At 52.3% G+C, this 12,779-nt stretch overlaps 1 protein-coding gene across 1 annotated transcript in view; it reads right to left on the minus strand.

Moving 5' to 3' along the window:
- Window positions 1–10,087: 10,087 nt before the first annotated feature.
- The window catches only part of LOC137443348 (ral GTPase-activating protein subunit alpha-2-like), a 79,398-nt gene continuing 76,706 nt past the window's right edge, over window positions 10,088–12,779 (minus strand). Inside the window, exon 7 of the mRNA XM_068142942.1 lies at window positions 10,088–10,233. The gene's annotated coding sequence lies outside the window, so the exon portion shown is untranslated. The remainder of the gene's footprint in view (window positions 10,234–12,779) is intronic.

Genomic DNA, 12,779 nt, shown 5'->3' on the forward strand with positions numbered 1-12,779 from the left:
CCTTCCTTCCTTCCTTCCTTCCTTCCTTCCTTCCTTCCTTCCTTCCTTCCTTCCTTCCTTCCTTCCTTCCTTCCTTCCTTCCTTCCTTCCTTCCTTCCTTCCTTCCTTCCTTCCTTCCTTCCTTCCTTCCTTCCTTCCTTCCTTCCTTCCTTCCTTCCTTCCTTCCTTCCTTCCTTCCTTCCTTCCTTCCTTCCTTCCTTCCTTCCTTCCTTCCTTCCTTCCTTCCTTCCTTCCTTTTATTTTTGTCTCCCCTGCCTGCCATTTCACTGTGCATTTTTAGAAGATTTTTTTTTCTCAAGGGATCTGCTAAAAAAAGAAAATAAAAAGGTTTTAACTTTTTATACCTAGAATAACTCACAGTCTTAACCATTTTATCCTGTGCAGCTGACAGCTCTTACTTCTAGATGCAATCTCTTTTTCTACACACATTATTTTCTTAACTATTGGCTATTTATAGAGTGCTTGGATAGAACTGTTTCAACTGTATAATTATTTACTATTCAAATAAAATATTTTCAAATTCACATCTGCCCCCTCCTGCTTCTCCCTGCTGGCTGCTCCCAGGAGGGTGCTCTGGGAGGAACTGAGGCCAGACTCTCTGGGCTTCAGCTGGCAGGATTCCCTGCTAGGCACCAGCCTGCTCTGCACCTTTTGATGAGATTAATTAAAAAGGAATTAAAGGCAGGAGGGAGAGGAGCAGGGTGTGAGGTGTGTCCGGTCCGGGGGGGAAGGTTGTGGCACCGCCCCGGCGCACTGCCCGTGGACTGCACAGATTGCCCCCGTGCTCTGCTGCTGGGAAGTGCTGTGGAAGAGCTTCCCTGGAAGGTGTTACAGGGAAAACCCGATGGGGGGAGCGTCTTTGAAGGAGAAGTAGAGAAGGGGAATCCTTGCCTATGAGGGAATCTTCTGTTTGCATGGGTGGCTTCTGGTGCTCAGCTTGCTGAGGTGTGGTTAAGGGACTCTGTGGGGAGGCTGCACCCAGCTCTCACTGTGAGCTGTGGAGGCTGGTGCAAGGAAGGCCAAGCTTTGGTGTGATTCCTCTCAAGGCTAGGGCCTGATTCTGCCTGGTCCTGCTCTGTTCTGTAGAGGGATTTCTGCAGCATCCTCATAATAACCACAGGGTTTTGGGAAGCCAGGTGTACTAGGACTCCTAGGAAGGTGGGAAGGCACCAATGTGTGGGGTTTACATGGGTTTGGGCAAAAAGTAGCTTCTTAATCTTAGCAAAAATCAGTGTAAGAGGGAAGATATAGGGGGTCAGTGAAACCCCTCTCTCAGGTGTTGCAGTAAGAATCTCTGCCAGCAGGAGAAGCTATCTCAGGGCACACAGATCTGCTTGGCAACCCTGGACGCAAGTGAAGGGCTGAGGCTGGGCTGAGAGGTCTTGGCTTGGGTGTTTGTCACACTTTATCTCCAGGACCATAATGGCTTTGAGGCTTTTGCTCGTGGGAAGAAGCTGTTCTTGTCATCTTCACTCACCCAAAGGCTCTGGTCTGAGATGCTAGTGCTTTGTCATGGCAGGTGATCTTCTGGAGCTTCCTGCAGGGAAGCTCCCCAGGAAATGTCTGAGTATTTTTTCATAGAGTAAAGCTTCTAGACAGAAAAATCTTTCTACAGAAAGGTTTTGGGGGGTTGGGTTTTTTCCCCTCCTTGTTCAGTCAGACTAAAAAGCACCAGAACCAGTGTGCTCCTCCTGCCTTGGTTCCTAGGAAACCAGCTTGGTTATCGTGGGACTGCCTTCAGGTCTAGGTGAAGCTGTGGTTTCAGTTGTAAACTGATATGCTGAGAGCGTGGCCTCCACAGCCCGAGAGATGCAGGCAGCAAAACGTGATTGGGAAGAAACCTGTAGGTTTGCTCTTCCCACCTGCCCTGGCCTTGGAAAGCCCCAAGTGCTGGGCTGTCACAGCTGCCTGTGAGCCAGGCAGGCCAGGCTCTCCTGGCCCATCCCTCAGAGAGGCTCCATCTGCACCATTGTGGCAGTGTCCCTGCTGAAGTATTTGCTCTGAGCCTGTGGCACAGCTGCTTCATGCCACTCTCGATTTCCCTATAGTCAAGTAAATTCATGCCTGGCCTCTTGGGAGTCAGATAAAGTCTGTTGGGCTCAGAAGAATTCCCCAGGCTTAGGGAGCTGGTGTAGTGGCCATGAACACCCACGCCTCAGCGTCTTCTGCTGATGGGACCCTAACCCTTTAGGGGAAAGTGTTGTTAGTGGGGGTTTGTTTTGTGGGGAGAGTAAGGAGGGGTGACTCTGGAGTGCTTTGGAAACTGGGCTCTGATCACAAACACAACTGATTTTGGCATCACTTTATGCTCTGCAGCAGCCTTGGCAGAGAGCTGTGAAGCTGCGCAGGCTGCACCCCTCCTTCCATCAGCTGCACTGCTGCCAAGCTTTGGAGAAGAGCTTTGTGAAGCACCAGCTCAGCATCTCCATTTCGTGTCTCTTGTGCCTCAGGCAGCAAGGGGCATCGTGTCACCATGGCTGCTCATGGCAGGCCTCCTTTGGGTGGTATTTTGAGGACTCTGTCCCCACCCCTCAGCAACTTGCTCCAGCATGGAGCTGCTCCCACCAACCCAGACCTGAAATTTGGACTTCAGCCTGGCTCCCTTTGCCTCTGCCTCCTTGGCCATGAGACCCTCAAGCTCACATTTAGCTTGGTGGATGTGCTGGAAGGTAGTTAATTGGCCAAAGTCAGAGCTCACCCAGCCCTGAACCCAGCAGCTTCTGGGAATGCAGGTGCCGTGGTCTCGGTGCCATGCTCTCCCCATCCAGCAGGCCAGGGCTGTGCAAACAAAGCCTCCTGCTGTCAGCTAACAAATCAATTTCCTGATGCCTCTCAGTGCATCCAGCAGGAACAGGTCTGGGCACCATGGAAAGTGCTGATCCTGCCCCGAGTGTGACGTGAGCTGCAGGTCTTGGCGGGGGTTGGTGCTCAGGTCCGGAGGTGGCTTGCTCGCTCCCCAGGCACAGGGAGAGAGATGTCTGCCTGGTTTGTGAACTGCCAGAGCCTTCCTCTCCTCCCAGCACACAAAGAGCTGAACACATGGTTTGGAACAGGTTGGTTGCAAACTGAAAGGAACCAGGGAGATTAATTACAGGCTGCAGGGACCTTCAGGGTCCTCAAAGATGCAACTTGAATACCATTGTGGGCAGAGAGCGAGCAGGAAGCTGGGCAGAGAGCGAGCAGGAAGCTGGGAAGAGCCAGCTGCCAGCAGAGGAACAGTCTCTGTGGTGCCACTTCTCTACTTCTCCAGTGTCATTTTTTCAGCAATTTTGGTTTCAATGACCTGCCACTTGCAGCCATCAGTCTGCTGACTGCCTCCCTTGGAGGAGCTGCTGGGAGACACAAGTAGGCACACCCAAAGCTTCTGGGGATTGGCTGTGCCCAGCAAGAGGGTGGGAGGTGTCCCAGGCACTGGGGCAAGTCCAGGAATAGGCTGGGGACAGGGGTTTTGCCATGGATTTCAGATCTCTTCCCCATGCCAACCTGTTCAGTCACCCACATTGCTTGGTAGTGAGCTGGTGGATTGGAAAACAGCTCTTGGAGCTGCAGGAGTGTCTGCCTGGCCATCCCTGGTGGGCACACAGTGCCACAGGATGATGTGTGGTGATGCAGTGTGCCACAGGGTGATGTGGGCTGGCAGTGCTGGCACTCCTCCTGTCCTGTCACCCACCTTCAAGGGTGCTGGGTCCTCGTGGGTGTTTAGGCTAGCTGCACAGTGCAGCGAGTTGGGCACCCAGGTGAAGGATGGTGGTGCCAGGGCCACACCTTCCATTCAAACAGTTCAAATCCTTCCATGTAGATAAATGACCTCATTATGGATTTAGAGAGTTTCCACTAAATTTAGGTGAGAGTCCCCATTACAGAGGTCTGCCTCATGGAGGCATCTGATCTGTTAAATGGGGAGATGGGCAGCCCAAGCATGGCCCTCCATCTCCTGGGGCTGTCCTACAGACAACACCTCTGGCGCAGGACACCGGCAGGGTTTGTGTGAAAATGAATCTTCCTTAAGCTCACAGCTGCAAAGATCATAGTGCCTAGTGCACAAACATCCAGCAGGAGCAGGGAGGGGATTGTCCCCTTGTACTCAGTGCTGGTGAGGCCACACCTTGAGTATTGGGTCCAGTTTTGGGAACCTCAATACAAGAGAGATGTGGAGGTGCTGGAGCCAGTGCAGAGGAGGACAAGGAAGCTGTGAAGGGCCTGGAGAATAAATCTGATGAGGAGTGACTGAGGGAGATGGGGATGGTTAGTTGGGAAAAGAGGAGGCTGAGGGGAGACCTCATTGCTCTCTACAACTACCTGAAAGGATGTGTTAGAGAGGTTGGTGCTGGTCTCTTCTCACAGGTAATTAGTGATAGAACAAGAGGGAATGGCCTCAAGCTACGACTGGGTAGGTGTGGAGGGCTGGAAGGGAAAGGCCGGCGCCTTCTCCTCCCCCCTGGAAAGTGAAAGGAAAAAAACCTCACAGCTGAATTAGCAAAGCAGTGGGTGCTGTATATTTACAAAGCAATACAGGGTATGCAGGGGAATATACAAATTTACAATATTTACAATATATACAAAAATATACAATAAAGTAGCACAGAAAGAATAGAGTTCCCCTCCTCTGCTGAGGGGGTTCCCCACCTCTGCTCCCCCTTCTCTCCCCCTTTCCCCAGAGAGGGTTAGAAAGAGAGAAAAGAAAAAAAAATTAGAAGCAGTTATGTGTTAATTGGAAAGCAGTTAATACAGGCCTTGCAGTTTATCAGTTTCAGGGTCAAGCCTTGGCCGAAAGCCCAGAACGCTGTGAGCTGCAAAGCCACAGGAGGAGGGGAAGACAGACTGACCAGAAAAGTGCAGGAATGCCCAAGATACCCTCCTGCACTCCCAGTTCAGAAGGTGCTTCCTCCCACTCTACCAATGAAATTAGTTCAGATCCGTCTTTTCGTTTACAAACATCCAACTACAATATTCCCTTTCTTAAGGGGACAGCCTCAAACGGTCATAGTAGGTTTAGACTGGACAGTAGGAAGAAGTTTTTCCCAGCAAGAGTGGTCAGGGATTGGAATGTGCTGCCCGGGGAGGTGGTTGAGTCGCCAACCCTGGATGTGTTTAAAGGTGGTTTGGATGTGGTGCTTGGGGCTATGGTTTAGGGGTGAACCTTTTAGAGCAGTGCTATTGGTTGGACTTGGTGATCCCGAGGGTCTTTTCCAACCTGAATATTTCTGTGATTTCTGTGATCCCAGTGATACTCTCTCCCCAGCTCCTGATGTTTCTGTTCTTACCCCAGTGCAGGCAGGAAGGGACTGAAACCAGGCAGCAGTGTGCGTGGAGGCAGGGCGCTGGCATGGCTGTGGCAACGTCATGGGCACAGAGGAGAGCCAGTGCTGGGACACCTTTTGGAAGCCATCCTCCTGTTACGGTAACCTGGCTGCTGTTGCTAATAGGCAGCCCCACTGTCACCTCCTGGCCTTTGGGAAAGCATCACTATTAATAAATAACAATAAACTCCTGGGGCTTCAAAGGCCAGGGAGCACAAAGCCAGCTGGTTCCTGCCTTCTCTCTTGGGCCCCAACTGCCTTGCCCAGTGCCAGAGGAATGCTGCCAGTTTAGATTGAAAAATTTGTTAACTTAAAAAACTTCATTTTTAAACCTTTTCTTATGTGCTGGGGGAGCTAGGGTGAAGAGAAAGGCCAGAGAGGACTGGAAGCCCTGCATATGAGGAAAGGTGAGAGAACTGGGTTTGTTCAGTTGGGAAGAGAAGGCTTAGGGGAGACCTCATTACCATGGACCAGAACATAAAGGGTGGCTGCCAGGAGGATGGAGACTCCCTTTTTACAAGGAGTCACATGGAAAAGACAAGGGACAATGGGGACAAGTGACTGCCTGGGAGATTCCCTTTGGAATAGAGAAGAAAATGTTTCCCCATGTGAACAGGTAGAGATTGGAATCATCTCCCAAGGGAAGCAGTGGATTCCTCTGCATTGCTCAGTTTTAAGGCTCAGCCTAACAGGGTGCTGAGCCAGCTATTCAGCTATCAACCTTGGACCAGATGATCCTTGGGGTCCCTTCCACACTCTATTAGTCTGTGACTCTTCCTGTGCTGCACTGGACTACTGACCTCTGTCAGAGTGTGGGTGGCTGCAGGATGACTTCAGGTTCAGTTGTGTAGCAGTGCAGAGCTTAGTTATCAGGGTGAGGAACATACATATTTCCCTTTTTCCTTTTCTTTATCCTTTTCTTTCCTATTTCTTCTTCTTTCCTCCCCTTTTAAAAATTATTTTCTTCCCTTCCCCTCTTTTCCCTCTTTTCTCTCAGTATTTCACCACTCTCACTGTAAAGAGCTTCCCCCTGATGTCCAACCTAAACCTCCCCTGCTCCAGTTTCAAATCATTGCCCCTCATCCTAACACTCCAAGCTCTTCTAAACAGTTCTTCCCCAGCCTTCCTCTAGGTCCCCTTCAGAAAATGACATGTAGCTCTAAGGTCTCCCCAGAGCCTTCTCTTCTCAAGGCTGAACAGCCCAAATTCTTTCAGCCTGTCTTCATAGGAGAGGTTCTCCATCACTCTGTTCAGCTCTGTAGCCCTCCTCTGGACCTGCTCCTTCAGATCCATGTCTCTCTTGTGTTGGGGGTCCCATAGCTGGCCACAGTACTCCAGGTGAGCTCTCACCAGAGCAGAGCAGAGTGGCAGAATCACCTCTCTCCATCTTGTGGTCAGCTGTCACCAGCTGTCTTTTCCTGCTGCCAAGTAAGCCCTCAACATCCCCCCAGCACAAGGTGTGAGCACCCTGATGGAACTATGACTCAGAGTGGACTCCTCCATGTTCTTCAGGGCTGTCTCCATGGAGCAGAACCTCACCATTAGGAAGGTTGGGTTTGATGTTGCTGCAGGTGGCTTGGTGCTAGGGCATAAAGGGCTGCATGGTTTGGAGCAGGGTGCCACAACAGCACCTTTCTGCAGTGCTGGGGTGGAAATAAAGTCTGCTGGGGGTTCCTGATGGGCTGCCATTGGTGTTAGCAAACTTCCACCAGCCTGGCAGTGGCAGCTGTAGTGAATGCCACTGTCACATGGGGGGCTGTGGCTTCCATCCCGCCAGGGTGGCTGCTGAGGTGGGGTCAGTGCAATGGGAATGTGTCAGGGAATGGGATGAAACCCACCCCCCACCACCAAATAAAGACAAGTGGTCTGTAGCAAGCAGATGAGGAAGGAGAGGAATTTTGAGCAGCAGGATCTGCACATAGCAGAGGAGCACCTGCAGGCATGTGTGGGAGCCTGCCAGGAAGGGCGAGTCTGGTGGTGTGTGGATGGTCCCCCCCAGATAAGGTGCCTGACACGTGGGCTGAGACACCTGTGGCCATCCTGTCCTTACAGACAGTGACAAAGGCACACTGCTGAGGACATGCAACTGACTTTTATTCTTTAGAAGGGGTTAAAATCCTCTGACTTTGCCTGAAGCCATTCATTTCTCAGCCAGACAAAAGCAATTCTCAGGAGTAGCCTGGCAGAATTCAGGCCAACAAACCTTTTCTTTCCTCTTCAGCCCATGGTTGGTGGCAGGGTGAGACAGTCCCTGTCACCCTGCACAGCAGGAAGTGCTGGGAACAGTGGGAAGCACACACACTATAGGAGCAGCTGGGAGCCTAGGAGGTGCAGCCAGTGTGGCTGGGGGTCTTGGGCCCCCAAGCCAAGAGACAATGAGGGGAATGCAAGGTGGGGATTCAGATCTGCAAAGCCACAGCACTGGGGCAGCTTGAATCGTGCCCCGGGGCTGCAGCCCAGATTAGGACCAGCTGAGACCAGCTGCTGGCATCACTGGGTGGGCAAAGAACTGCAGCACCCCCCCAGGCCCCCCACATACCACACAGGTAGGGACCTTTTTATTGCTCCTTTTGTTGTGAGCCGAGATTTATTGAGCCGGGTGTGGGGGTAACAGAAGAGTTTCATGATCCAGTTCATCCTACAAAACCACAGCTGATTTTTTTTACAAAGGAGTATTTTCAGTTGGTGTTTTTTTTCTTTTTACATCAGGAAAATTCCATTTCCATTGGAGTTTGAATTCTTCCCTGAATTCGAGGTGTGTATTGCTCTAACACAAAAAGTCTCCTTTCACTCAGGAGAATGAAATTCTTTCAGACCATCGATGTGCTAAGAACAAGGCAGCCCTCCCCAGGCCAGCCCTGCAAATAAATTAAATTACAACACGTGGTTTATTTCCTCATTTCCTTTCCCAACACAAAAATCAGTAGAAAGCAAACCCAAGATGTGAGGCAGAACTGGCAGTCAAAGCCCTTAGTGAAGGAGGTTCCTTCCCAGCAGGATGCTGAGTCATCCACGCCCCAGTGGACCAGCCAGGGTCACGCTCAGTGTCACTCTGGGCAGCCTGGCAGCACCCTGGGCTGGGCACCTCAGACCAAATCACCCACCAGAGAGCCCATGGAGCTACCCTGGTGGCAACGTTCATGAAACAGAATTCCCTGCAGGGAAGTGACGGAGCTGGACGCCAGCAGGCAGACAGACGGATGGATGGTCACAGTAACACGGGAGTGGGAGTGCAAAAACCATGGTGACCCTCAGAGCCAACCACGAGAAGTTCAAAGGAGTGTATTGCAGTGTCAAGCAACAAACCAAACCAAGACCAACAAGGGGACCCAGAGGTGAGGAGAGCTGGAGGGGCTGACACAGCACTGGGGCAGACACTGATGGTCAAACATCAGCCACTGATGTTAAAGTGTAGCACTGGCTTTGCATCCCTGCTGCCAGGAGCAGGACAGCCCAGGCTGGATGGGAGCTCAGGCCCAGCACCAGTCGGTGTTTCATGAGGCCCTTCAGGGTAGAGCAGTGATGGATTTCTGCCCTTGGCCTGGTTCACACCCAGGGGCTGCAGGTTGAGTTTCTTCTGTAGTTTTTTTTTAACACAGGGGATGTTAGCCATGAAAAGTTATTGCCCCTACAAAGCTATGACCCACGTAGGCTGAGCTACATTTCCTACTTAGAACAAACCCAACCTGAAGGCTTCTGAGGATATGCAGGGTCCTCCTGGCCCTTTGGGTAGTACACAGAGCTTGTACTCTAACTAAGGAGTCAGGCTGCAGACCATTGCCCCGAAGTTGTGACAAGGGGAGGTGGTTACCTAGGAGGTGCCTGTCTCATGATTCACAGCCCGGTGAGAAGCAGTTGTGAGGCACTGGCTCTTCCAAAGGGAATTTGGGGTTGTTTTTCTAGGAGTCCACAGCCACTGCATGCACCAGCCAGGGCAATAACAAGGCCAAAGGCAGGGCAGAGGAAGGGGCTTCCCTCTGAAGTCAATGCAGAGGGGTGAATGGTTGGACCCCACTGGCACAGCAGCTGCTAACTGGCACCTCAGGCCTGGGCCTGGCTCTGCTGTGTTGTGCCAGGCATGACCCAGCAGCGGCTACAGCAGCATCAGCTTCAGGGTGTTAAGATACTAGGTAGTGATGTAAGCCCCTGAGCAAGACACCATGGTGGAACTGATTTTAGTGCACGGGAAACTGGCAGTGCCCTCCTGGATGTGGGTAAGAGACCTCCTTGGTGAGTACTTATCCTTAGCTATGTGCACAGAATTGGAGCTGGGTGTGACATGGACACAGGAGGGGAGCAGAGGCTGACCACAGGCTGGGCAGCACCTCCAGCATTCACCTGTGCCCCAGAGAAGGGGAACATCTGTACAAGGCTTGGCCCCACTCAGACACAAGGCCCTAACACACCATCGAGTGGCGACCGGAATGATTAAAAGAGATGCTCTAGAGTTCCATTCACTAACTGGTGTCAGTACTGGTTTGTGCCCTCTTGATGGGACACCAGCACTTGTGCACAGGTGCTGGGGGAGGAGAAGTGCTGCCAGCAGCAGCCAGAGCTCCTGTGGCCTTTGGAGGCCGTGTGACGGACACGGCTTGTGAACTGTGTGATGGTAGCGCAGGTGAGCTCTGACCACATCCGTGGCTCTGTGAGCATCAGAGCAGGCCCTGCCCCCTCAGCACCCGCCCAGCCCAGCAACGAGTTCCACAGAGGCTGTCAGTCCATTATCCATGGTAAGGTCTCTGGGGTCCCCTGGGCTGGGATTCTGCTTCCGCAGCAGCTCAGCTGGAGGCCTTGCCGAGCGCGCTGGCGGAGCGCTGCAGCTTGCCGGAGACTCTGCTCTTGGAGGTGCGCGGCAGTGAGGGCGAGGGCTGCTCCGCCAGCTCCAGCCCTGTGGTGACAGGCAGGTCAGTGCTCACGTTGCTGGGGAGGCAGCCTGCAAGACACAAGGGGCACAGTGGGTCAGAGAAAGCGGCTCCATGGCTGTCCTAATGCAGACCCTCATCCAAATCAACCCCGGCACCAGCCGTGCCTGCAGCTGCACGCCGACAGGCACCAAAGCAGCCCCACACCAATCCTGCTTGTCCAGAGCTCCAACACTGCCAGCACAGCAGGACTCCAAAAATACTTCCAAATACTTCTTTGAAGTGTGTGTTCTAGGAAACTGGGGGTTTGCTGTGTGTCACTGAACAGCACCCTTGTAGTTAATCTCTTGTGGAGAGCGTCCACAAAACTCAACCTGGAAGCTGCCATCTTAGCCTCTGATTTAAAGAAACTCTAAGGAATGGTGAAGTGATGTCCCTCAAGGGGCTGAACTGGGAGCAGTGCTGTTCAATACCTTCATCAATGCTATAGACAGTGAGATTGAGGGCACCCTCAGCCAGCCTGAAGTGATACCAAGCTGAGTGGTGTGGTTGTTAAGACTGAAGGAGGGGATGCCTGCCATCCAGAGGGACTTGGACAGGCTGGAGAAGTGGGCTGAGGAGAATCTCATGAGGTTCAATAAGGCTGAGTGTAAGGTTCTGCATCTGGGTTGGGGCAATCCTCGATATCAATCCAGACTGGGGGACAATGAGGTGAGAGAGGAAAGGAGAGAGGGGGTGTTGGGGGATGAGAAACTGGACATGAGCCAGCAATGTGAACCTGTGACCCTGGGTAGCCTGATCTAGGAGGTGTCCCTGCTGACTGCAGGGGCTTGGTCAAGATGACCTTTGAGGGTCCCTTCCAACCCAATGCAATCTGTGAATTCAACTCAAGGGCTGAGGCACCTGGGTGGCTGTGGAGGTGTCCATGTGTGTTGGAGGTTTGTTGTTGAAGAACATTAAGTGACATTTCAGTTACTCCCCACAGGCCTGGAGGCAGCAGTAAATGTGTGCCAGAAGGAGCATGGGTGAGGATGCAGCGATGATGTGGAGAGGTAATGGCGCTCCGAGGGATATGCCACACGCATGTTGCAACCTGCCCCTGCTCTTGCTTCTGGGGCTGCCACCTGTCCCCAGGGTGCTTCCTGCTCTGAGCACCATTTCATCAGCTCCCTCAGGGCAGGGTATTTTTAATCCATGTCACAATGCTCTAAATTGTAACACAAAGGTGAACTCCTGGCTGAGAGAGCTGGAAGTAGCTCTGTGCTGCAGAGCACAACCTGATGGTTGCACAAAGCTATTGCTAATTCAAGAAGTTGAATTTTCAGGCTGCACCTTTATTTCACAGATTGCAACAGGCTGGAAGGGACCCTCAAAAGTCATCTTGTCCAACCCCCCTGCAGGCAGCAGGGACACCTCCAACTACTTCAGGCTGCCCTGGACCACATCAAGGCTGATTTTTAATGTCTCCAGGGACTGAGCCTCAACCACATCCCACAGTTGACTGAGCTGTGCTTGCAACATGCAGTTCATAGAATGGTTTGGGTTGGAAGGGACCTTAAATATCATTGAGTTCCATCACCCCTGCCATAATAGGATCACCTAGAGTAGGTCAACACATCCAGGTAAGTCTTGAATGGCTCCATAGAAAGAGACTCCACAATCTCTCTGGGCAGCCTGCTCCAGGGCTCTGTCACCCTCACAGAGAAAAAGTTTTTCCTTATGTTCACCTGGAACCTCCCCTGCTCCAGCTTGCACCCAGTGCCCTTTGTCCTGTCATTGGGCATCACTGAGCAGAGCCTGGCTTCGTCTTCATGCCACTCACCCCTCACATCTTTATAAACATTATGGTATTAAACACTGTATTAAAGAATAACTACTGTACTACACAAAAAAGGTGAGAAGCATGACTCAGTGTGAAGAGGCAGTTGCTGTGAAAAAAACGTGGAGCTGTCAGGTTTGGGTTCAAACCAAGCCCTGTGGTGCTGTTGGTGGGGAGGAAGGCATGCAGGGCCCCGCGGGAGGTGTCCGTACTTCCCATTCCTGCGGTCAGGAAGAGCGGCAGATGGTCACCAACCGGAGGAGCTGAAGCAACACTCATGCAAGAGCTGCACAGTGCCCGGCCCGTGCAGGTGAAAAGCAGGGCGGCAGCACCCCCTGCTCGGCAGCACCCCACACATTCCTTCAGTCCACCTCGCCCCTGGCTGCTGCTTGGCCACACACTCCTGCGCCACCGTGATTGATATGGAGACAGCAGCTGTGGACTGAGCAAGCAGGAAGCACAGAGGAGAAAAAGGCTTTCATACAAATATTATAATTCCACTTGCAAGCTGTCTGGCAGAGCTCTAATTACTTGGCCGTCTTGCCAGGGAAGCCTGCGGCTCCGTTCGGAGCCTCCCCTCGCTCGGGCGTGCAGCAGTGCTGACATTCAGATGCTCGTGAGAGGCTGAGTTCTTTTTGCAGGGAGATCAAGGAGGGCTTCCCACTTGCCCCCTGCCTCTTGCTGTGCTTGTTTCGGGGGCTGCACAGGCAGTGTGAAATTGTAAGTGGCCAAGACCAAGCAACAGCTGGGCAGCGGTATACTCAACAAAAAATGCTGGTTTCTGACTCACAGGTGGAC

This window comes from Melanerpes formicivorus, unplaced genomic scaffold (assembly GCF_026170545.1).
Source record: "Melanerpes formicivorus ecotype bairdi unplaced genomic scaffold, bMelFor1.0.p_v2 SCAF_9, whole genome shotgun sequence".
NCBI classification, from domain to species: domain Eukaryota; kingdom Metazoa; phylum Chordata; class Aves; order Piciformes; family Picidae; genus Melanerpes; species Melanerpes formicivorus.